This window comes from Ochotona curzoniae, unplaced genomic scaffold, assembly GCF_017591425.1.
Source record: "Ochotona curzoniae isolate NIBS_2020 unplaced genomic scaffold, NIBS_Ocur_1.0 scaffold_2476, whole genome shotgun sequence".
Lineage (NCBI taxonomy): Eukaryota > Metazoa > Chordata > Mammalia > Lagomorpha > Ochotonidae > Ochotona > Ochotona curzoniae.
The window spans coordinates 15,109,959-15,133,317 of NW_024467095.1; the positions used below are offsets into that span (position 1 = coordinate 15,109,959).

The 23,359-nt window shown below is 45.2% G+C and overlaps 1 protein-coding gene and 1 non-coding gene across 2 annotated transcripts in view; both read right to left on the reverse strand.

Moving 5' to 3' along the window:
• TMEM178B (transmembrane protein 178B) overlaps positions 1 to 23,359 on the reverse strand; it is a 312,133-nt gene that overhangs the window by 44,112 nt on the left and 244,662 nt on the right. The gene's annotated exons all lie outside the window — the stretch shown is intronic.
• LOC121171029 lies at positions 611 to 792 on the reverse strand. The gene has a single exon (XR_005886081.1). It is a non-coding gene; the product is annotated as a U2 spliceosomal RNA (small nuclear RNA).

A 23,359-nucleotide genomic window follows, 5' to 3' on the forward strand; every position in this document is an offset into this window, starting at 1 on the left:
TTGGAATATGGCTAAACAAATTACGATATACTCACATTACAGGCTATTATGCAGTCATAAAAATCATGTTTTTGAAGAAACTAAATGATGTTGAAAAAAAACAGATGCAAAATTGTATATTCTATCTACTCCCAGATATATAATTATAATGATCATAAACACTAATGATAATAACAACAGGGAAGAAACCAAAAAGATCAAAAGAAAATATGCCCAAAGGTTAAGAGTGGTGGAAGCAGATTTAGTAGTGATTTGCATATCTCTTCTCTATTCTGTGGTTTTTAAATTCCCCACAATAAGTATGTGCTTCTCTTTATATCACAGAGTAAATATACCCTAAACATTATTTAAAGCAAACACATGTTCTCAGCTTAGTTAAGGAATATATAGATAGAGGAAGTTCAAACTGCCCTTTCCAGCATAGTCTAGCCACATGCTGTCCTCCATAGAGGGACCTTGCTTCCTCAATAACCGCTGAGAGCAGCTATCCATAAAATCCCCTTCGGTGACTTCAGTCACAGTTAAGATGGACCCAGAACACTGGGAAAATGGAGTTAAGGGCTTGCAAAGAATGGGGTATTTTTAAAACCATACCATCTTTGGTATTACCCAAAGTTTAATGTTGATACCTTCTGGGTGATAAAAGGATTCATTTGTTTAGTTTTTAAAAAAATTTTAAAAACTAATTTCTTTTTATTTATTTTAAAGTCAGAGGGCCAGAAAGACACACAGAGAGATCACCCATCCAGTAGCATACTACACTTGATCTTAGCCAAAAGGCCGAGAAGCGATGCATCCACTAGCATACTCCCCAAATACCTGCAACAGACAGGCCTGGACCAGGTGGAAGCCGGCTGAGTGCAACTCCATCTAGGTTTTTCATGCATGCGATAGGGATCCCCGTGCTTGATCCATCAGGCACTGCCTCCCATGGCGAACATTAGCATTGGCAGAGTCTGGGGGCCGAAGCCCACACACTCCAGCATGGCATGCAGACATCCTAACCTATGAGCCAAATACCGACCCTTCGTTCCAGTCCTCAAGTATGCCACTTGTACACTAGGCAGTCTTAGAGTGGGCTCCTTTCAAAAATCAGAAACTACAAAGAGAATCTCTGAAAGATGCTACAAATACAACTCTAAACAATTATAGACACGCATTGGGATTAAGAGAGGAAAAAACCCCTCTTGTGATATTAAATCAGTGTTCTACAGAAATACATTTGCCCTCAACAGTGTTATCTGCTGTAAAATTCTAAATGTCAGAGGATGGGGCAGCAGGAAACTGCTTTAATGCATAGCATGTGGATGCTCCAGTCATACCCTTGGCAATGACTGGCACTTTTCAGAATGTAGAAGATCTTAAGGACACACTGGAAACCACGATTCTTGATCACAAAGCTCGCAATTCTCCCAAAGATCCAAATGACAGCTGAAGACTGCTGATCACAGCAAGGGTGTTCACTTAAACCGAAAACCGGAGAATTTTGAGATCTAGAAGTGTCTGAGTTTAAGCCTGGGCTCTTGTCAGCCATGTGACTTTAGTCATCTCTAATTCTGTTCCCTCTCCTGCACCATGGAGTTCATACTGCCTCTCCTAGAATGTGAGGGTTTGAGAGGATCCGGCATTGCCTTAGTGGGAGCTGGGCTTGGGATGGGTGTAGTGTTCACCCATCCAAGTACTAACTAGGTCCAAACCTGCTTAGCTTCTGAGATCAGCTGAGACTGGGTGTGTTCAGGGTGGTACGGCTGTAGATAGGCATGGTGTTCTCTAGAAGCCATTGAATACTCCACACCATGGACAAAACCAGTTTCTTCCCATTCTCTCTGCTGTGTCTATCCAGATGCACAAGCAAATGGCTCAGATCAAACAAAACCCTAAAATCTTAAAAGGAATACACTAAGTGGATTTTTTTTTGTTTTTGGTCAATAAACAGCACGAATTGTGTTGTCAACCAACTCATGCTGCTGCAAATCTCTTGGGCTTACGATGCAAAGGCAGAAACACAAAGCAAGATGATCACGTTGCTTCTGAACTGGCCTCTCTTCTAAGCCTCGGGCACATCAGAGCAGGCTGCTGGACAATTTATATTTGAATAAAGCTGACATGAAATATCCAGACTTTGGTCAGAGTTTACACTGCTCTCCTTCACTCTCATCCTTGGGGTCTGACCTCATAACAATGGCATTTATTCAGCACGAGTTCATTTGCTGAATAAGACACTACCCTAAGGACTTAATACCTAACTTGTCTGATCATTGTAAGGACCTTAAGCTCCAGGAACAACTTGGGGTGGGGGTAGCGAGGGCTGGAACACCTACCCTGTAGGATCACCTCTTGTGGGATAATGAGTATGATTCACTCAAGCTCTTTCTGGAGACATAGGAATGGGAGGGGTATACCAGAAGCAAGACCTCTTATAGGCTGAAATCCATTACCTCTGTAGAGGCCAACCAGGGCATCGGAGCCCTGGGAGATAGGCTCATGAAGATAAGAATTCTCTCCATAACTCGCCCACTCATTGCCGGCACCAACAGCCAGGCTGACAAACTGGATCTGCCATCTCCTAGTCATCAAAAATGAACTCACTCATCAAACCAAGAGATACCAGATCCCTGGACTCAGCAGCTTGCTGAGTTCTTTGTAAGGAGGCCCCTGAGCATTTGGAATTCAGCTTGCTTGGTGAGTTTACACTGAATTTTTACCCAGGGCTGAGCACTCTGCCTCCAGAACAAGCGCCATCCATGCACCAAATGAATGTCTGAGTGGTGTGAGTTATGCTTGTAAATGGAATATATCAAACACAATGATTTTTGAGAACAATGGGAGTTACAGACTACTCATTTTTATAGCCTAGTGTTAAGAAAATGACTTTGAATCAATACATCGAGCTTTTTGGAGTTATTTTTATATCTTTGTTTTCCTCCAAATGTTTAGTTTGTCCTTTAAAACTATTTTCATGGTGGTTCCTTCTCTCTCCTTTAAAAATTGTATTTATACATAACAGACAATTTACCAGTTTAACTATTTTTTTTAAATTATAGAGTTCAATGGCATTAAGTGCATTCACCACCATCATCCATCTATAGAAGTTGTTCATCTTTCCCATCTGAAACTTAACCCACATTAGATGCTAACTCCCCATTCAACAACCCCAATCCCCGGTTACTAACTGACTATTCAGATACTCCAAATAAGCAAAACATACAGCATCGGTTCTTCTGTGTCTAGCTCATTTTCCTGATGGTATTTTCGTAAATGATTTATTAATCTATTTGAAAGGCAGATTTGCAGAGAAAGGAGAGAAACAGAAAGATCTTCTATCTCCTCCCCTCAATGCCCATATGGACAAGGCTAATCTAAGCTAGCAGCCCAAATTGCATTCACGTGTCCCATGTGGGTGACAGGGGCTCAAACACTCAAGCCCAAATCCGCTGCTTTCCCAGGCCCACTGGCAGGCAGTTGTATTGGAAGCACAGCACCCAGCACACGAACCCTGTGCTCCGATTAGGATTGGAGGTAGCAGCTTAACATCCATGCCACAGCGCCAGTCCCTTCATTTTTTAAAGTTCCTTAGAGTCAAAACCAAATTTATGGTCAGTAGGTCTGGGTAAGGGGTCTGCTTTTGCAGGAACAGGTGACCTCAACTCTTTGGCACTGTAAGTCTCTGGTGATAAGGAGCCAGGCTAGAGCGCATGGCTGGACAAGTTCAACCACTCACCGACTTCGTTTTAAAACAAATAAACAAAAATGAAAATGCTTAAGGTTTACAGATTTAAGGGAAATAGCAAAAGTGGTACCAAAAGACAAAGCTTGCAGGTCTGACTTGTGAAGGCATCTGTAAGAAGGTCCCTAGGGGTAGAATTTGGCACATCTGCACTAGCCAAGTACTGCGAGCCATGGTCCAGGGTCAGCATCCTGCTGGAGCCCAGGGATATATTTAAAGTCAAACTGAGGCATTTTCAATCAACACACAGCCCCCCACCGCCTACCACCTTTTATTGCAGTTGGGAGAACTCAGGGAATATTTCTGGAAAGTAGGCAAAGGGGATACTGGAATGAGGAGGTAATAGAGCAAGGATGTGCAGACAAGTCCTGGTGGAGGAGACACACTGCCTGTGGTTCTCCTGGCTGCTGAGCCCAGGACAGAGCAAGGACAAAAGGGGTGAGCCATGGTACTTGTGTCCCCAGGGCCCAGAAGAGGACGGAGACAGCACCTCCCACTCCAAGCAAGGCAGGGTGAGCTTGAGGAGTCAGAGCCGGAATCCCACGTAGTGTTAATTAACAGATCTGTGATTTTGCCATTGAACACCCAGCAGGGACGATCATCTGCTTGATAGAGGGGCCCAACTTTCCTGATGGAGTTCCGAGTGCATGAGCCGTGAAATTACTTGGGCACAACAGAAAGCGGCAAAGACAGTCGGCGAGGACAAGCACTTGCCTTTGTGTACCAGAGGCACACTCCCTGTTCCCTTCCTTGAAGAAAACAAGCTAATTACAGAGACCAGAGATGAAAAAGAAATATTCAACCATCACCTTTCCTGGGAAGGCAGAGGGTGCTAATTAAAAGAAACCAATAAAATTACTCATGGTGTGGAGGACTTTACAATATGCTTGGTGGCGTTTTACTTATGCTGTCCCACGAAATCCTGGGGACACAGAAGGGGAAGCCACAGCGGCGTGCCTTGCCCACAGTCACGGAGCAAAGCAGAATCCAGACACACCCTGCTTTCCTGAGATACGCAATAGCTTTTGTTTTCCTCCCAAATAGCCTCAAACAGGGCCAGCAGGGATTCCAAGCCAAATGCACCTAGGATCAGTTTTTCTCCCCTCCTTTGCCTCCCAGTGCTCCTGGTGGTTCCATCCCCTTTCATGGTGATGTCTCATTCCAGTTTATAGTGTCTGCATTGGGTTCCAGCATCTTTTACCAAAGCCCTCTAATCACGACATTCTGCTGTTTCAAAAAAATATATGTATATATTTTAAATAGACATAGTTATATGTATTACATACACATGTATTTTACATATACTTTTCTTAGATTTATTATTTTTTTTATTGCAAAGTCAGATATACAGAAAGTAGGAGAGATAGAAAGGAAGCTCTTCCAGCCGATGATTCACTTCGCAAGTGACCGCAACAGCCGGTGCTATGTCAATCCGTAGCCAAGAGTCAGGAGCTTCTTTCAGGTCTCCCACACAGGTGCAGTGTCCCAAGTCTTTGGGCCATCCTTAACTGCTTTCCCAGGCCACAAGCAGGGAGCTGGGTGGGAAGCGGGGCTGCCTGGATTAGAACTGGCACCCATAGGGATCCTGGCGCATTCAAGGCGAGGAGTTTAGCTGCTAGGCCACCATGCCAGGCCCTATATATACATACATTTTAAAAATAAATCAAATATATACATATTTGAAAGGCAGATTTTAGAGAGAATGAAACATACATAGAGAGGTCTTCCCTTTGCTGGTTTACTCCCCAAATGACCATACTGGCCAGAGTTAAGTCAATCTGAAACCAGGGCTTCTTCTGGGTCTCCCACATGGGTGCAAGAGCCCAAGGAATGGCCATCTTCTGCTGCTTTCCCAGGATATAAGCAGGGAGCTGGATTAGAAGTGGAACAGCCAGAACTTGAACTGGCATCCGTATAGTGCCATTGGCAGAGGATTAGCCTTCTAGGCTACCACTCCAGCCCCATCATTCGGTACATTAAAATCCTCCCACTGCCAGCTCTTCCACTTGCCATTGGAGCCTTTAATGATCATTGCTGTTTGATTCCCTGTTTTTCTCTCATACCATTTCCTGCCTCCTGTCTCTTGCCCACAAATTCCCCATTCACACCAAGCAGATCTGTGAATGGGGAAGCCCTGACTCATTATGAGCTCTCAACTTTTTCACCCCTCATGTCTCCACTTTGCACCTGGCAATACCATTGAGATTTCTAGGGCCACTTCCTCTGCAAAGCTTTCTGTACCCAGCCAGACTTCTGGCCTCCTAGTTCCCATATTGCCACGGCTCGAATCCTTGAAATTCATATGTTAGAAACCTAATTCCCACTGCCACAGCACTGAGACCTTAAGAGGGGATGAGGTCTCCTAGGAGGACTCTGCTCCCATGAATGGATGAATGTCATTACTGCAGGAGGAGGGTCATTATCTCAAGAGTGGTTCTGTTATAAAAGTGCCTTTGAGCCCATCTTGCACTCTCTCTCCATTGAGACGCTTCCCACCGTGTGATGACACAGCAAGAAGGGCCTCATCAGATGGCAACTTCTCTGAATTGGGCTTTGCAGCCTGTAATTGTGAGCCAATACATTTCCATTCACAGTAAATTATCCAGTCTAGGGTTCTGTTACAGCAACAAAGACAAATGAAGACACACATCTATTTATATTCTAGTTCTTTCTATACTGTCATGTAGTGATTGTTTATTCATTGCCCCTAGTTCATTTGTCCGTCCATCCATTCACTCACCAAGTATCATCTCTGTTGAGGGCAGTAACCATAACACCTCTGGTTTTATTCCCGGGTCTCATAGTTATGGTCACAGGCAACAGCATAACCACCCTCAGAATCTGTTAGGAAATCTTGGGCCCTATTCCAGACCTACTGAGGGCTGGAACACAGCAATTTTTGATAAGATTCTCCAGTTTGAAGGCCCTTGTGCCAATACAATGTTGCATTCTGTACATGTGGGGTAGGTATGGGAGCGCATGGCTATCACTAGGAACCAGCCACCCTGGGGCCTCTGGAGCCCTTGGGTGTGCCCATCCCAGGTAGAGGCTCAGATTTAACTTGGACTGGTTGCCCTGTTTTGTCTAGTTCTTCTGCTGCTGCTGCTGATAGCTCAGTGTCTTTTGGGATTCAATCAAATCAACGAAGCTAGGCCACGTGGCTCTTCAGAAATGGGTGTGACCCAGTGTTGGCTTGGACTGGATGACAACTGTGTCCCCTTCATTCTTCCACCAAGAGAGAAAGGCTCACCTACCTCCTTGGCTTGGGGTATAGTTATGAAATAAGAAAATCTGTAAGAATGTGCTTCTTCAACTTCAAAACGTTGCACACATGCCAGTTACTCCTGATGAGATGAGAGATACTTGGCTAGTGAGAACCATCGTTTTGTCTCCAAAATGCTCTGATTTGGGGAAATCTGGACATACTCTCATCTCTACAAATACATTCTAACACACCTTATGAATAATGGTGGGTCATGCTGCAGGTGTGTCCAAGTGTGTGGCATGGAAGAGTTGCTTCTCCTCTCTCTACAGCACTTTCTGGATTGCAAAATGAGCCACAGCGATCACCATCTCCCAGGCTTGTTTGGTTACGCATAAGGTGTTCCATATGAATCACCAGCATTTACTAAACATTGGGAGAATTGCTACTAATGCATTCTCGCTGTTTTTAATGGCTCTGCTTCCTTTTTAAAGGGAGGAGCGCAAAATAAGAGATCATCTGACAGTAAAGCAATCTAAAAAAAAAAAAAAACTGGAACAAATACAATCTTCCAATTAAGTGATATCTGACTGTGTATTTTTTGTGCCCTAGAGTATCTCTTTCAGTTTAGTTTGTTTGGATTTTATTTGGTTGGTTAAGACATCAAACATGGTAGCCTTTCCAATCCTTTCAAGTTAAACAATTCGGGGACTAAAACTGCCAAGAAGTTTGCCCGTGGATGCTAAACAGCACAGACGTGTCCAACAGCTTAGAGCATGGATTAGCTATGAAAAGCAAACATTTCAGGCTTTGCTAGCCGCATGTGCCCTTTTTGTAAATTTTGAATTGACATGCATGAAGTATGCATTTTTATAGGATGTAGCACTATTTTTCAACACATACACAATGTAAACTGATTAGACCAGGCAATGAGCCTTTTCATTTTCCTACCTTTTCTTTGCAGTTGGAGTTGCCAGCTCCCACACACTGCTATGAACTTCAGTTACCTCCACTGTTATGCATCCGTGTTTGCATGCCTAGTCTCCAAACTCTTCCTTCCCCCCAAATTCCCACCTTTCTCAGTCTCTAGAAATGAGGATTTTAAATTCAGATCAACGATGTAAGACTGTACATTCTCTGCTTCTCATTCCATCATTGCTGCACAAAAGTATAATGAACTGGTCGTAAACCAACAGGGGCTCCTAGATTTGATCCCAGAGGGGACATGGTCAGCTGACCTCTGGCTCAGAAAATCAGGGGACTTTTGGAGATGAAAAAATCACCCCTCCTCTCCCTGGTCCCATTCAAAACATTCATTTCTTTGACTAATTCATTACCAAGAAACAGCGTATCAACTCTATTCTATCTCTAGTTTACATATCCTAGGGGTATGAACTCCAGAAAAGCATGAATTGTAAAAACTCTGCTCCAACTTCAGAATTTGAGTCATGTGGCATTCATAAGCAGATTGCTATTTCCACAAATGACAAGAGGAGGTCTAGTATTACAGAGCAAAAATGAGTTCCATGTCCTGCCCACACAAACTGCTTCTTTTTCATCTGAGTCAGAATATGATGCATTTTATCAAGCGCAATTTTTCAGCATAAGACAAGCATTTCAGCTAACATCTGTCTTTCTAGAAGCGAATCAAAGTTATGAAAACAGGGTCTTTTAGATTCAGCATATACAAGTATATGCAGTAATTGCATAAGAACATCTATGCCATGATAAATGATCTCAATAAAATGAGACACCACTCTCCAAGGGATGGCGGGGGTGGAGGTGTTTAAATCAGTTGTTTTGTTCTATTAGAAACACTTGGCATTCGTGGGTGGCAGACCAAGTTACCATTTTCACAGCCAGTTCTGAGATGCTCTGGGAGAAGGGTTTAGGTGCTTAGCCTAGACAGGGTCCAGATGGAAGGCAGGGTAGAAGGCCATGAGCATGAAGAGATAGGAACTTCCTGACACCTAAAGGCAGGGGCTTTCTGAGGTCCCAGAGGGAGAAAAGAGCAGGATGCAGAAGATGGAAACCAGAGCTGGGGAACCTTGCTGAGAAAGGATGTGGCAGAGATCCACTCCCCACCCTCCACGTTGCCAAAGCGCAAATCAGCTTTCAGTGTATCACTCAGGACTCTGGACACTCAAGCAATGTAACACTTAACATATAGTGTGCAGTGAGCACGTGTGTGCTGGAAAATGACAGGGTGGGAGGAGATGGGTAGCAATTTTATCTGCCATTTGAACCTGAACTGCCCAGTTTTAGGGGAAAAAAACACAAACAATAAATAATGTAGCACAGCTCCTCAGTGCCCTGGGACAACAGGCTTCCGCTCTAATGAGGACTGAATGCAACCTAGAGATTTGGATGCCTTACACATTAGTTACAATGGAAGTCTACTTGTGAAGCCTGTCAAAACAACCTTGGGACACGTGGAAGCCCCACCCCAACCCCAGAGGGGCTCAGGGTGTCCAAGGCAGTATGAGTGGGGAGCCCTCCAGCCACCCTCTTGGCTCACAATTCTACCTCTAGAGAGGACCCTCTCCCGTAGGACAGGTGGGGACCTCCTCTGACTTCTGGGCAGAGGGGACAGGTGCAGAACCTGCAGAAGGAAACTTGGTTTCTCAGGGGGACCCAGGTTCAGCTTGCAGGGGACTGGGTAGACTGAGAGGGTACCAAAACAATTCATCTGCACTTACTTTTAAAAATTTTTACACAAACTAGCTGGATCCTATAGCCCATGAAGTAAGTAGCAAGTATATTTTTCTTTTCTTGGCTTTTCTGTTTTTTTTCTTTTTAACCTTATTTATTTGAACAGCAGGCACAGTTAAAGAGAAAAAGAAGGAGAGACAGAGCAAGGTCTTCCATCTGGTGAGTCACTCCACAAAGGGATACAATAGCTGGGGCTGAGCCACACCCAAGGCAGGAGACAGGATTCAGGAGTTTTTCTGGGTCTCCCATGTGGGTGGCAGGGGCATTTGAGCCATTCTTCATTGCTTTCCCAAGTGCACTAATGTGGAACCAGATCAGAACTGGAGCATCTAAGATCTGAACTGGCGTCCATACGGGATGGAGGTACTGTAGGCAGCAGCTTAACCACTATGCCACAGAGCTGGGCTCCAGGAGTGCATTATTCTAAAGTTGGAAAGGTAGTCCCATGATAAGGTCACGATCGAGGTCAGCTGTATGGAGAACTCACAGCTTTGCCTCTGGACTCCTGGAAAGGTCTCCAAGGTATCGAGGTGCACTCTTCTGGCCCAATGATATGTGGTCTATGATGCTTACCTGACCAGGGCCAGCCCCTGATGTGGACACTAGGTGACTGCCTACGCATGGAGATGATGCAAGGTGCCTGAAGGCTCTGCTGCCCAATTAGTATTACTTTGTCACAGAAGTTACAACTCCTGGGTCCAAGTTCCCTCCACTGGAATAGACCTGGGGTTTTCTAGATCTGCCTGAGATCAAGGGCCTCTGTGGGGAACAGGTTAGTCCCAATGACAAGGAACTGACAAGAAGCAGGTCCCCAAGAAGGATGTACTGACGCAGCAGGCCGTCGTCACAAGCAGAGAGGAGAAAGGTTAGAAATCCTAAAGCAGGAGTGCCAGATGCTCACCTACTACAGGGGTGCAAAGGACACGTCCCTCTTAGCACTGACCGAGGGGTGTTTGCAGTGATGGACACAGCACAGACAAGATATCAGGAAGCCTGGGACTCTAGCACAGCTGTGTCACTAAGCCACACAACCTCAGAAAAGGCAGAGAACCCTCCGAGCCCCCATCTTCATCATGTAAAATGTCGGTAGTGGGTCCATTGCACTCTTCAACAAGACATATCCAATTTTTAATATCCATATCTGCAAATCTGACTTTATGAAGTCCGTGCTGAAGCTTAGAGGGATAAGCTTCTAATTGTAGTGGCAGCATCCCATTTGGGCACCAGTCCAAGTCCCAGCTGCTTCACTTCCAGTCCAGCTCTCTGCTTATGGCCTGGGAAAGCAGCAGAGTGTGCCTCAAGGCCTTGGGCCCCTGAACCATATGGAGAATCCGGAAGAACTCTTGGTTTCTGGCTTTGGGAATCAAAGCCAGTCTGGGGAATCAATCAATGAATGGAAAATCTCTCTCTCCCTTGCTCTCACTCTCACTCTCTTCTCTTTCCATCTCTCCTTTCTGACATTGTGCCTTTCAAATAAATAAGCAAATCTTTTTTCTTTAAGTTACCTTATTTGGAAATCTTGGAGGGTCTTGTAGAGGCTATTAAAGTACGTATTTCCAGATGAGATGATCCTGAATTTTGGGTAGGCTCAAAATCTAATAACTTATCCTTCTAAGGGGAAGGAAAGGAAGATTTGTGGCCTCATGGCGCAGGAAAGAAGCTTTCACAAAGGACACAGAGATTGGAGTGGTGCTGTCCCAAGACAAGGGTTGCCAAAGCCACTGGAAGGCAACAGAGGCCAGGAAGTCTCCTTCCCCAGAGCCTGGAGGGAGTGGGGAGCAAGGTTGTCCTTCATTTTGGGTTTCTGCCACCTGATCTAGGGAAATCAATTCACAGTTCCAAAACACCCCATTTATTGGTGAATTATTATATCTTCCCAAGGAAGTGAGTACAAGGCAAGACATACCCCTCACCCTTGTTCCCACCTAGGGTGGCCATGAACTCAAACCAAGGCTCACTGGAACTGCAGCTCTTTGTAAACCATAGGGAATTAGTGAATGGATGCATCTGCAGGCAGAATTCTGGATTCTTTTAGAGAAAACTCATCTCTTCCACAACTGCTCTCCACTGCTTCCTTCCTGTGGCACTAGGGAGTTGGCAGAGGGAGCGATTTTCTGTAACTAGACTCAACTGGTCGTACTGAGGGTAGGCAATATATGCTGAGTAATCAACACGGATGATCTCACTTTGTACTTTCCCAGACATCTGAAATAAGCTCCTTGATTCCCAGTTTTACAAAGGAGAAAACCGAGACACAGAAATTGAGTACCCTGCTCAAGATCATGCTAAGCCAGTGACAGAGGCAAGGGACAAGTCACCAGAGACGGATGGCCTTCCCATCATAGCAAAGCGCATGATGGCAACATCCCCTCCGTGTAGCAGCCATGCTCCTTAAAATGGGCAGGTGGGAGGAAGCTCTGATCTTTCTATGATCAGCTACACTGTGTCCAACACTGGAAAGCATCCTTGACATATCAGATTGAGTCATAAGACAGCCCAAGGTGCCCATGGGCAGGAAAAAAAAAAAAGAATTACTTTCTACGACTGCACAACACCTAGGCAGGAGAGAGGCACCAACTAGTCCCTCTGCCCACAAAGCCTGCTCTTTATGCCATCACACAGCAACAACCAGCACTGTCCAGGGAGCCTCTGGGAAGGCCAGGGGCAGTGCAGGCTTGTCTCAGCCTTTTGCTCTGCCAATCTTGCAAGAAGCCACAAACCTGGGGCAAATGCTTCTGACGTCTGTCTCACAGAGGAGAATGCCCATGTCCTCACTTCCACTTGGGCCCAGGCTACTATTCAGTTACAGAGAACAAAGCTGGTTATGCCAAGGCAAGTAGCTCCCTCTTTATAGGACTTAAACCAAAACCAAAACCAAAGGAAAACAGAGTATGGTTTGCTCTCTTTTCTATTCTTTCTGCTTACAACCCAGAACCCTTTACAGAGGTGTGACTGCTGTCAACACTGAGGCCTTTAAGCGCTTCGGCTGCCCAGGCCTTGCCCTGGCACAGCTAAGAGCCTGTAATAACAGGTTGCTTGGAGTGTCGGTAATTACACATTCAAAGTAGCCAAGGTTGTGACACTTGTCTCCTCTAGTCTGTCCATCGAGCTTATCCTGCATCTGTCCATCTTCTTCATCTCCAGGATGTGGCTCACAGACTGGCTCTCCTCCTCCCTCTATGTCCTTAGGCTTTGTCTCTGCATAGGAGCACAAACAGGCTTGATCCCAAGGCTGCTAGCAGCAGTACCGTTTTCTGAGGTACACCCACTACACTGCCATAGAATATAGCATTTGATCACGGCCTAGATGCAGCTCCCAATATGACAGGTGAAATGTCAGCAGAGGTGGCAGGCCAGGCGTGAGGAAGGAAGGACGACAGGAATGAAGGGAGAGATCTGGCTCCATTCCCTGCAGAACATGCCCAGGGAGCCCACACCCATACGAGCAGACAGAGGGAAAGTGAATGCAGCTAGACCCACAGGCATCAGGGAGCTTCCACAAGAAGCCTTCACACCCTCCTGGGCCAGAAAAGGCCTTCTCTCCCCAGAACTTGAATGATATCTATTATCTGTTGTGCCCTTCTCCTGGCTAACCCTTCTTTATAATGTCACAGCCGGTCAGTCCCCGGAAGGTAGGTCCTTGCCTCACCCTTCCTTATTTCTTCAGCACAGTGGAATATGTACACAGTGCAACATCCAATAAACATTTGCTGTTGTTGCTGATGAAGAAAAAAAAATATTCCCAAGGCCATCCTTCTGGAATTAGAAAAAAATTACTCAAAAATTGGAGATGGAACAAAGCAGGCTTAGCAGGTCCTTTTCCTGTCTTTCTGGGAGGTGCCTGCCTGGAACTATCTGATCCTTTGGAAGGTGGGGTTTGGGCAGGGCCATGCCTTAGTCTGATGGACCATTTACTATTGATTAGGATGATTATAACTCATCAGGGTACATGATTTAACAGTTCAGGAAATGGATAACAAAGAAAATGATTGTGCCCAACTGCTAGGCAAATGAGTATGGTGCTGCAAACAGGAGTGGTTTCTGTCCTGTAGAAAAGATAACCCCTGTTCTTACTGTTTACTGTCCCATGGTACATGAGTCAGTTTTGCATGCTGACTAGCAGTCTTATTCTCATACCGGCTAAGTGCCTTTCTCTATGGAATACATAAACACTTGTTCCTTAATTGTTTTTGAATCAGCTTGACCATCTTACTGCTCCTTTCTTAATAAATTAAATAAAGTTTTGAATTCTGCTTACTCTTTTTTTTTTTCCCGTACCAAGAGCCATGTTTATGTTGTGAAAATTATTCCTTGACACTGACTATAACTGGAGGTAGGGGCTTTCAGTCTGTAGCAACCTTAGAAAACCAGGAACCCATTAGAGCCTGGGATCTTTCATGGCCACTGGCTCACATTTTGCCTCCCTAAGAATGATTCCAGGGTGATAGGGTCCTTCAACTTTTAGAGAAGTTTAGAAAAGAATAATAGATCAGTGCAATACTGGTTGTCAGCTGAGCTGGAGCTGAGAACAGATCAAGGGCCATGACTGCTGTATGTTCTGTCCTTGCACACTCCCTCTTCCTGTGCTGTCCCACAGGTGACTGCCAGCATTTAGAATACTTTCCCACCCACTGCCCAGCTATTCTTGGTCCCAGCGAGGGCTGGGTGGGGGTGACCTTCTTGTTATGGAGACCCTTGTTCTCAAGAGAATGTACAATACCTTTACTCAGTCTTGTATGAAAAGCTGAACTTTGACGCAAAGTTGCAAGGGTATGGTACAAGATACTATTCTAGGATTGGGTGGGTGTCTTTCCAGCCTTGAGCAAAGGAGGAAGAGGTGGAGGCAGGAGGTTCTACACAAGGAAAAGCAGCCTTGGAAAAGGAAGTGCAAAACTGATCCAAGGTAAAGGGCCACGGAGGTTCTGGGGTCCAAGCTGAAGCAGCGAAAAGAAGCAGGAAAATGTGTGTTTCAGAGAATAATCCAGGAGTGGGTACTTCCTGGAGCTCAGAGAAGAATGGAGAGAGAAGAGGTAGGGCATATACAGACTTCTCTGTACTTCTGAATATTGCCCTTGGATTGGATATATCTTTATTCTTTTCAGTTGGCAAATAACACAGAGATCAGAACTATAAACAGTGAGGTCTACCCAGCCAGATCTGAATGTTAGTGCTCTCAGCATCCTCCTGTGGCCTCTGACCTTGAGCATCCCTGTGGTGGGTGGATGCAGTACCGCAGTGCTTGTCACACCACATTCTAATCCGTGCTTGTGGCTTCTACTTCAGCCATGGATTCCTGTTCCCAGAATACAACACTAAGAATTTGACACACAGAGGGCTTATTGTTTTTCAAGTTCCTGAATATGTCTTTCGCTTGCCCACAAAGCATTCTTTTCAAATAGAAGATATGGGTACACTTATTTTTAGATGTTAACAAGGAAAGGAAGAAACAATGAAAATCTCAAGACTCAAAGTAAGTTATAACTGTAACAAAAAAGAGAAAAGTAAAGCAGAACATCCCTGAGAACAGTGGAAAGAAAAAAAAAGTTGCTCTTGTGGATTTAACAGTAGGGAAATCAAAGAATTCTTCCTTTGCCATAGCTCAGTGTGCAAGCCAAGAGAGCTAGTAAATCAGGGTCTATATACCATCTTACAAGAGAGGACAAAGAAACACATCCAGAATGCAGGTGTAAAACTAGGCATCTGGCAAAGACTGAGCACATTTGTGATAAAGGAAGCATTTCCTCACTATAGGTTCTAAAGAACTGATACAGCCTAACTTGTATGATTGTCCCAGGACCCTCCCTCAACAATGAAATCCACAGAGGTTCCTCATACAACATGAGTGTTTTCATATAGTCAGTGTATATTCTCCCGGACACTTTCAACCATCTCTAGATTCCTTATAAGGGCATTTTAAATTGTTCATGGAAAAATGAAATGAAAAAATAAGTTCATGGTGCCAGTGCTATGCAGTGACAGCCTAAGCCTCTCCCTGTAGTGGCAGCGTCCTAAATGGGTGCCGGTTGGAGTCCTGGCTGTTCCACTTCCAGTCTAGCTCCCTGTTGCTGTGCCTGAGAAGGCAGGAGAGGTTGACCTGCTCCTGGCTCCTAGTTTTGAACTAGTCCAGCTTTGGCCAATTTGGCCAATTGGGGAGTGAGCCGCAGATGATATATCTCTATGTCACTTTCTCTCTCTCCTTATCTGGCTGTAACTCTCCCTTTTAAACAAAAATAAATAAATCATTTTTGGTTTTTTTAAAGGTTTAGCCATAACAAGTAAGTCCACTGCTTGGCAATGCCATCATCCCATATGGGTGCCACTTGGAGTCCTGATTTTTCACTTCCAATCCAGCTCCCTTCTAACACTTCTGGGAAAGCAGAGGAAGATGACCCAACTGCTTGGCATCCCTGAACCCACGTGGGAAACCTGGAAGAAGCTCCTAGCCCCTGGCTTTGGTCTGGCCCAGCCCAGGCATTCTGGAGAATGAGTCAGCAAATTTAAAAAAATGTTTATTTTGATTCAGAAAAATTTGAAATTCATGCTTTTTTTTTTCATGATAGGCATTTCCCACACATTTTGGAAGTCCCTTTGTATGCATGAGTTACAAAATTATTTCACATCAAAAGAAACTTATCTTTTAATTGCAGTTTTCTATCAATATTTTGAAGTACACCCATAAAGGCTCATACAATATAAATGCTGTGTAGTTGTTGCACTGTATTTTTTGTTAAATAATAACTGGAGTCTGCACATGTTCAATATATCTGTAATGTTATTTTTTGAATATTTTTGGTATGTGGTTGGTTGGCTCCCTGGATGATGATCCCGTGAATGTAGAGCGGTGCTTTTGAGGTTTGTTAGAATGTCACACAAAGAACCCCAAAGTGGGAGGCACAGACTTGATCTTTCAACATGATGTGTCCTATGAGCCAATAGATTTAAATGTGATTCCAATGCACATGATATAGTCCCTAATGGTTATTCTAGCAACCAAACTCAGTGTTGCTCAAGTCAGGGACAGACTGGAGTCCAGGGATTCCACTAGATGACTACAGCCAATGGCCAAGACTGTCTGTGCTGACCAAGATAAAGGCAAGACTGAGTGGAGATGTAGATCATGCACCAAAGAAACAAGAGCATCAGAGGGCAGCCAGGACACAGGAGATAAATTCGCATTCATGGGAAACCTTCCCAAAATGAAAACAGAGCAACAGAGACAGCAAACAGGTGCTGAATCACTGATGCCTACGTATTCACAGCGCGCTGATTGCACTGCAACGCTTTCTAATTTGGGGCAACTGGGAAGCTGGAGCTTTCTGATGAATGACAATGCTGTGTGCCCCATCTCTCTCCACTGCTTTCTGTGGAAAGGTACAGTGATCGACGCTGGGGTCATTGTTTTGCCTCTGCCATCCACAGCTCTGTGATTCTGGAAGAGTTCACTCACTTTTCGGGTGTCGGGTTCATCAGTGGATGAGAAGGCTGGATGACAGCCACTCTCTCACCAGCCTGCTCTGCGAGCTCCCACCAGAGGCCATTAGAACACAGCTCACTGGAGCCTTCTGTAGCACCCCCCTGCAGCTTCCAGAAAGCATGGAATTCTCCATCAAATCACTCCAGCAAATCATGTTTGCTGCTCCCTGCCTAATAGTCTAATTTGCCTCCCATGTGCTCTTGCAGATGGCACTGTGAAAAGACTACATTGATATCTTGGGCTCCAGACCTTGAGAACAAAAGAACCCCCACTGTGGTCAAAAGTGTCATGGGGAGAGATGGAGGAAAGGAAGTGAAGAGGAAGGGATGGGTTGTTCGCCATGGACTCCCAAGTCCTAGTTCCCGTACCTCCCTTCCCTGGACTCTGCCATGTGTTTGAGGTGTTTCATAGGGTTCAGCACACAGGGATCGATTGGGTCACAGCTGAGACTTCAGCAATGCAGCAAAATAGGAATCTCTTTGTCCTCAAAGCATGTGGATGACAAAGGCTCTTCAGAAGACAGGGCTTCATCCCTCCCAAAATGGGTATCCAGAACTTAAATCTACTCTCCATAGTTGCACACAGCTGTAGACTGTAAACATCAAGCAAACATTTCAAATATCCTGATGTTTCTCTTTGATGCCACTGTCAGCCCTGGTCAAGCCTCCTTACTAAGTTCCCAGGTGTGTTGAGGAGCTCCATGAACACATGCGTACCCCTCACCCAGCTAACCCAGTCGCATCTCCAATTTCCTAATTCAGGATTCAAAGCAACATTGGAGGTCTCTTCCACTTCCCCTGTTTCTAGATTGGCCTGGGAGTCAACACTACAATCCTGAGTTCCCTTGTGCCCTAAAGCTCCTGGGGCAGTGGCACTGAGGTGCGTGGAGAAGGTGGGGGCAGGATAGTACTCATCTCTGAGCCTCACTGGCACTCCACATTAGACATTGGAAAGCAACTCCAATGGAAGTATTTGTCATCATGGTGAAATTTCCTATTTGTTGATACAGAGAGATTATCCGTCTTCAGGTGAGAACAAGACTAAATGACTTGCTCATGGTGCTTAGTGACAGAGCTGAGAAACAGAGACAGTTTCTTAACTCCCAGCTCAGTTACAGCTGACCTAACTGGACTCTCACACTCTCTGGGCTGGAGCACCAACTTGCTATTTATATCCTGGTCCTTATCAGAAAATGTGTTCTGAGTTCCAAGTTGACCTGCTAGAGCGAAAATATGGAGCATGGCTCACTCTAATTTAAAGATCTGTACCTGTGTAAGGCCTGCTAGTCTGAGGGCTTGCTGGAGGGAGGCCTCTGGCTTGGGGAAAGGGTGTCCCTCCTGGACTGATCTATCCACAGAAGGCTGACTGCAGAAAAAGTGCCCTCAGGACTCTGATGTTAATGCAAGCCCCCAAATTACCAGGAAGCAGCAGTTTGTCTAGACTTCCAGGGCCCTTCTTAAATTATCTTTTTCCCCTAAGGGGAAAGAAGACAAATGAAAAAGTTCATCACTGTGATCTTGGACAGAAAATTTCACAAGCTCTTTACGACAAGCACTGATTGAAGTTCATTTTCCAGACAACCTGCAACCTTCAGCGCGGGCAAGCAAGCTGACACCATGGTGACGGTGGCAGTAATGGTGACACTATTCCTACATTGCTTTATTCCTACTCAATCATGTTCACCGAACAAAAAAAGAGTTCAATTTGATGCCATTTTATCCTCTTGGCATTTCCTTTTTTTCTTCCCTGAATGACAACAATCATAAATGTCTTAGAGTGTTATTGTCCCCACACAGCACTGATGGAGAGCCTTCAACATCTGAATTACAGCAACTCTTCAAGTGTTTCTTTTTTCCTAAAGCCAGCTGCACTTCATCTCTCATTTTCACTCAGCAACACTGACCTTCTTTATGATCTTCTCTTGGTATTATGTGGACTTAACAGCCTTCGAAGCGGTCATTATGCCAACTGTTAATGTTGAAAAAAATATTTTGTTTCCTGAGCCCTCTCCTACTTTTTCCTTCCTTGAGGTCACATCTGGAGTGGCCTCTCGCCTGTGGCTAGACAAAGCTATGGAGAAGAAACAGTGACAGGTCGTGACCAGTCTATGGGCTGTGCCTTTTCTAGCCCTGACTCTGTCACTTCATCTTCCCAAGGATCTGCTTTATTTCATGTCACATGACAGGCAGGAACCAGTTGGACCGGATAGGTCATTCCAGTTCTCAAGATCTGTGAGGCCTCAGGTGTGGCACGAATGGGAACTCCATGCATGTTGGGAGAGGAGCTGGACAGTTAGGGATGCCCTCGGGAGCCACCCATGAGAGGCACAGTAGTAGCTGGTGCCTGTAATGGAGAACTGGGGGGTTGGGGGCCTTTGCTGCCCTTGACTTTTGGGAATAGGTGTGCTTTCTCCCTTTGGGTTTTGGGAGGCAAAGACATAGGAAGGAGGCACACAGAGTGGAAATACCTTGGGATGACAAACAAGTGAGGCATGCTGCCCAAACCACGTCATTCTTCCTCTGTGATGAAGGCAGCCTTCCCCTCCACCAATTGGTGCCTCCCTCCTTACCACCCCCAACCCACACACCTTTGGAGGATGTTATCTAGAGCTGAAGAGATCCCGTCTTCTCACGTGTTCCTGTCCTGCAGAGCATGGCCAGATGCACAGCTGGGAGGATTCCTGCATTTCCATTATGATTTGCAGAGTGAAGATAATTCTATTACAAGTAATAGTATGTTGCAAAAATTCCATCTCCACCTGTTAATTAGTGCCACCCCCGCCTCTTTCCTCTCGAACATGAAGCAACGCTGTGTAATCATGGCATTTTGCGGGTGATGCTGTTTATTATATGTGGTATTTCAGTGGTTTGTGTGGGAGAAGAAATTAATTATAGCTCTCTGGTTCCAACCTGCTCCCAATCCCTAGTCTTGTCCTCTCTCCCATCCCCCTGATAAGGAAAGCCAAATGCATGCAAACAAGCAGAGTAAATATCCAGTGTTGGTATGATGCTGGTGAGGTGTGACAGAGCACTGGACTACAGTGCAGGGCTTAGCTACTGGTGCCACTACAGACAAGGAGAGGGACCTTGGGGAGACCACGGAGTGTGGTCGGGATGCAGCTTCCTCCCATTGAGAAGCAAACATCACGGCAGCTCTGTTCCTGCTCTGAATTTCTTGAGAGGTTGAGCTCTTAACTAGAAGCATATCTGTAAGCGGACTGATTTGGATCCTAAGGAAACTGAGGCAGAATGATTAGATACTAACAAGTGGATGGTGAAGGGAGTTGCACAGTGTCAGGACAAAGTGACAGGATCTAGGAGGAGGGGACATGGGTGGAGAGAAGCAGCAGGGAGTTGCGGTAGACAGAGAAACTTCAAGATAATGAAAGGTTGAAGCTATTACGGGCAGGTATAGAATTTGTGAGGAGTGCACATTTAAAATAAGGAATGAGAGCTTTAGACTTGGCTAGCCAATTGGAAGAAATTCAGAGTGACAGAAATATTTGGGGTGAGGTACAGTTGTTGTTAAGAGATAAGCAGATTTTTGTGTTCTTTCTCTCTGTTTCTAAGCAGAATCAGAATGTGTAAACTAACCAAGGCATAGATGCAAAATGGGGAGTGGAAATGACAGACCTCACTAAACATACTGTAGATGTGTAATGGTGGTGTTAGTGGGAAACGATACCTAGGTCATGGTTCGCGTCCACAGGATATAGGCACCCTACAGGTCCTCTTCCTACACTGGGGCCATGATCTGGAATGATCTGCATGATACGTTTCATGCACCTGAGAAACCCCTGAAGTTAGAGATCGTTATCCCAAAATCACTGCTCAGAAACCTCGAGACTCGGGAAAATACAGAACAAGTAAGTGGCTGAGCTGGGCTTCAACCCCATTTCTTCCATAAGTCACCACACTGGGCCTCTATTTAGACCCAGAGATCGAGAACTTGTGAAGACCCCATTTGAGCCTAACTCTTTCAGGCTCAAAGTGCAAGTCCTTGTCATCACTCCAGATTTCCTCCTAGAGAGGCCCAAGCTTTGCCCCTTCTGGAAGTTCTGAAATAGTGCAACAAGACAAGCAACTCTCAGGCATGGGCTGTTCAACCCAGAGCAGTTGCTTTCTCCCCAGTCTTTCAAAGATGTTATACAAGATACAGAGGGGAGGCAAGATGTTGGGACCAGGGAGGGGGGCTGGTGTCCTCGACTAAGTTGCATGGAATTGACCCCAAAGCCAAATCTCCCAGAAATATATTTGAAAGTCTAGAAGAAGTCAAGGTACAGACTACAGTGGTGATTTACTGAAACAAAAACAAATTTCATTTCAAAGATTCAGCTCTTTTGGAGGTAAAGAACATAAAGCAGTAGAGGGCCAAGTCTGAAGAATTAAACCATCCTTTTGTCTAAAGTGGAAAAGAAGAACCTATATATATATGCTATGTATATGTACATATGTACACATATGTGTGTGTATATATATGATATATTTAATTTTCCTGCTACATTAAAGTGCTGTGTTTCTATTTGTTCTCCCAAATGATGTACTGAAATTCATTTGTCCATTTCGCCCCACTCAACATTCTACACACCAGACACAGTTCCTTGGAGAGCATGTGTTTGATTGACTAACTGGTGGCACAAGCCATCGGGGGAGTGAAATGAAGGCTCCCTTGAGAACATGAGCAGAGATCTGCCAGGTGTCTGTCTCAGGTGTCTTCCTTTTGGAAGCATCCTGGTGCTGGTGTGTTCCTTCAGCCATGACGTAGAAAGCTTTCGGTAACAATTCCCTGGGAAGGGAAGATCAGAACTCAACTCTGATCGCTCACGCTTGGGGATGGGATTCTGCTGCTTCTGCTCTTGTAGTCACAAGCCACACACCCTTCCAACTCCAGGATTTCTGGGATGCCCACTGGCCACTCGACTCCTCTTTGACCTCCCCCTTCTTTGAAATCTGGTTGTGAGCATTGCTGATGTAACTATGTGTTTTGACTAGTTCTCTTTCTTCCAGTTTTAAGTGCTTTCTCTCTCTCCTTTGACTTCCCCTAAGGGTTGAGTAAATAGTTGTCTCTCAGCAAAGACATTGCTGATTCAATACAGATTAGAAATTTAGAAAGGCTTGCAGTGTTGGGAGGAGAGATATTAGGCTAAGTTGTTCCAGGGGAGAACACCCCACCCAGGTACCCTAAGGCTTCCTTTCCTGGGAACAGGGCCTCCAGACTCCAGGGGCAGGTGGGAGTCTACAAAGATAGAGTCTACAAATTGTGCATTCTTGCCATCTGAAGTTACCATGAAAACACAGGATGGAATTGCTGCCACTGGAACATTATTTATACCTCAGGTAACTCTGCTTGAAGATGGTGTCTGCAATCCTGGCATTCCTGGAGACCCATAGAGGCTCTAGTTGTTTCATTTCTGATACAGCTTTCTGTTACTGCTTCTGGGAAAGCACTGGAAGATGGCCTGTGTGCTTGTACCTCTGTGAGAGATTTAAACGAAGCCCCTGGCTTCAGCCTGGCCTAGCCCTGGCGGTTGCCGTCATCTGGGGGAGTGAACCAGTGGGGGGAAGATCTCTTTCTCTCCATCTCTCTCCCTCTCTCTGTAACCTCTGCCTTTCAAATAAACAAAAATCAGTCTTTAAGAAAGTGGGATATCCTTCCTTATAGCCACTATGAGGAAGCCCAGGACTAGACTCAGGTCAGACTAGCAACATCCCACCGCTCCTTCCCAGAGTGCATACACTAAACAGACAGGATGGAACCACTTGCAACCAATGCTTGCCACCAGACAACGAGATTTAGGTTTCAACAGACACTAGTTGAAAAGGCTCCATAGTGACTGCCCCTGCCTTCACAATGGCTAATGCGTATCTACTACATTTGCTCTTTGGAGACGGTGCATGACTGCCTCTGTGGCTCAGTCTCTCTCTCTCCTTGTGGCTCAGTTGCTTGGAGCTACTTTGACTTCTACTCAGATAAAACTACATTCCTTCTACTTCCACTATGGTGTCAGTCTCCTAAACAGTCCTCAACACCAGGCCTCCAACCTGGACCTCACTCACCCGTTCTCCTGCGATACTTGTAAAGTCTGGAGCTGGCCCCATCGGAGAAGGAGAAGATTCCAGGAAAAAGGACAATTCATCAGATGCTGCTGATTACTCTAAAACCATCGGAACACTTTTGTGTATGTAGCAGAGGGGGTAGAGTCCATGAAAACACAAACAGAAAAACTGTCACTTGAAAACACAAA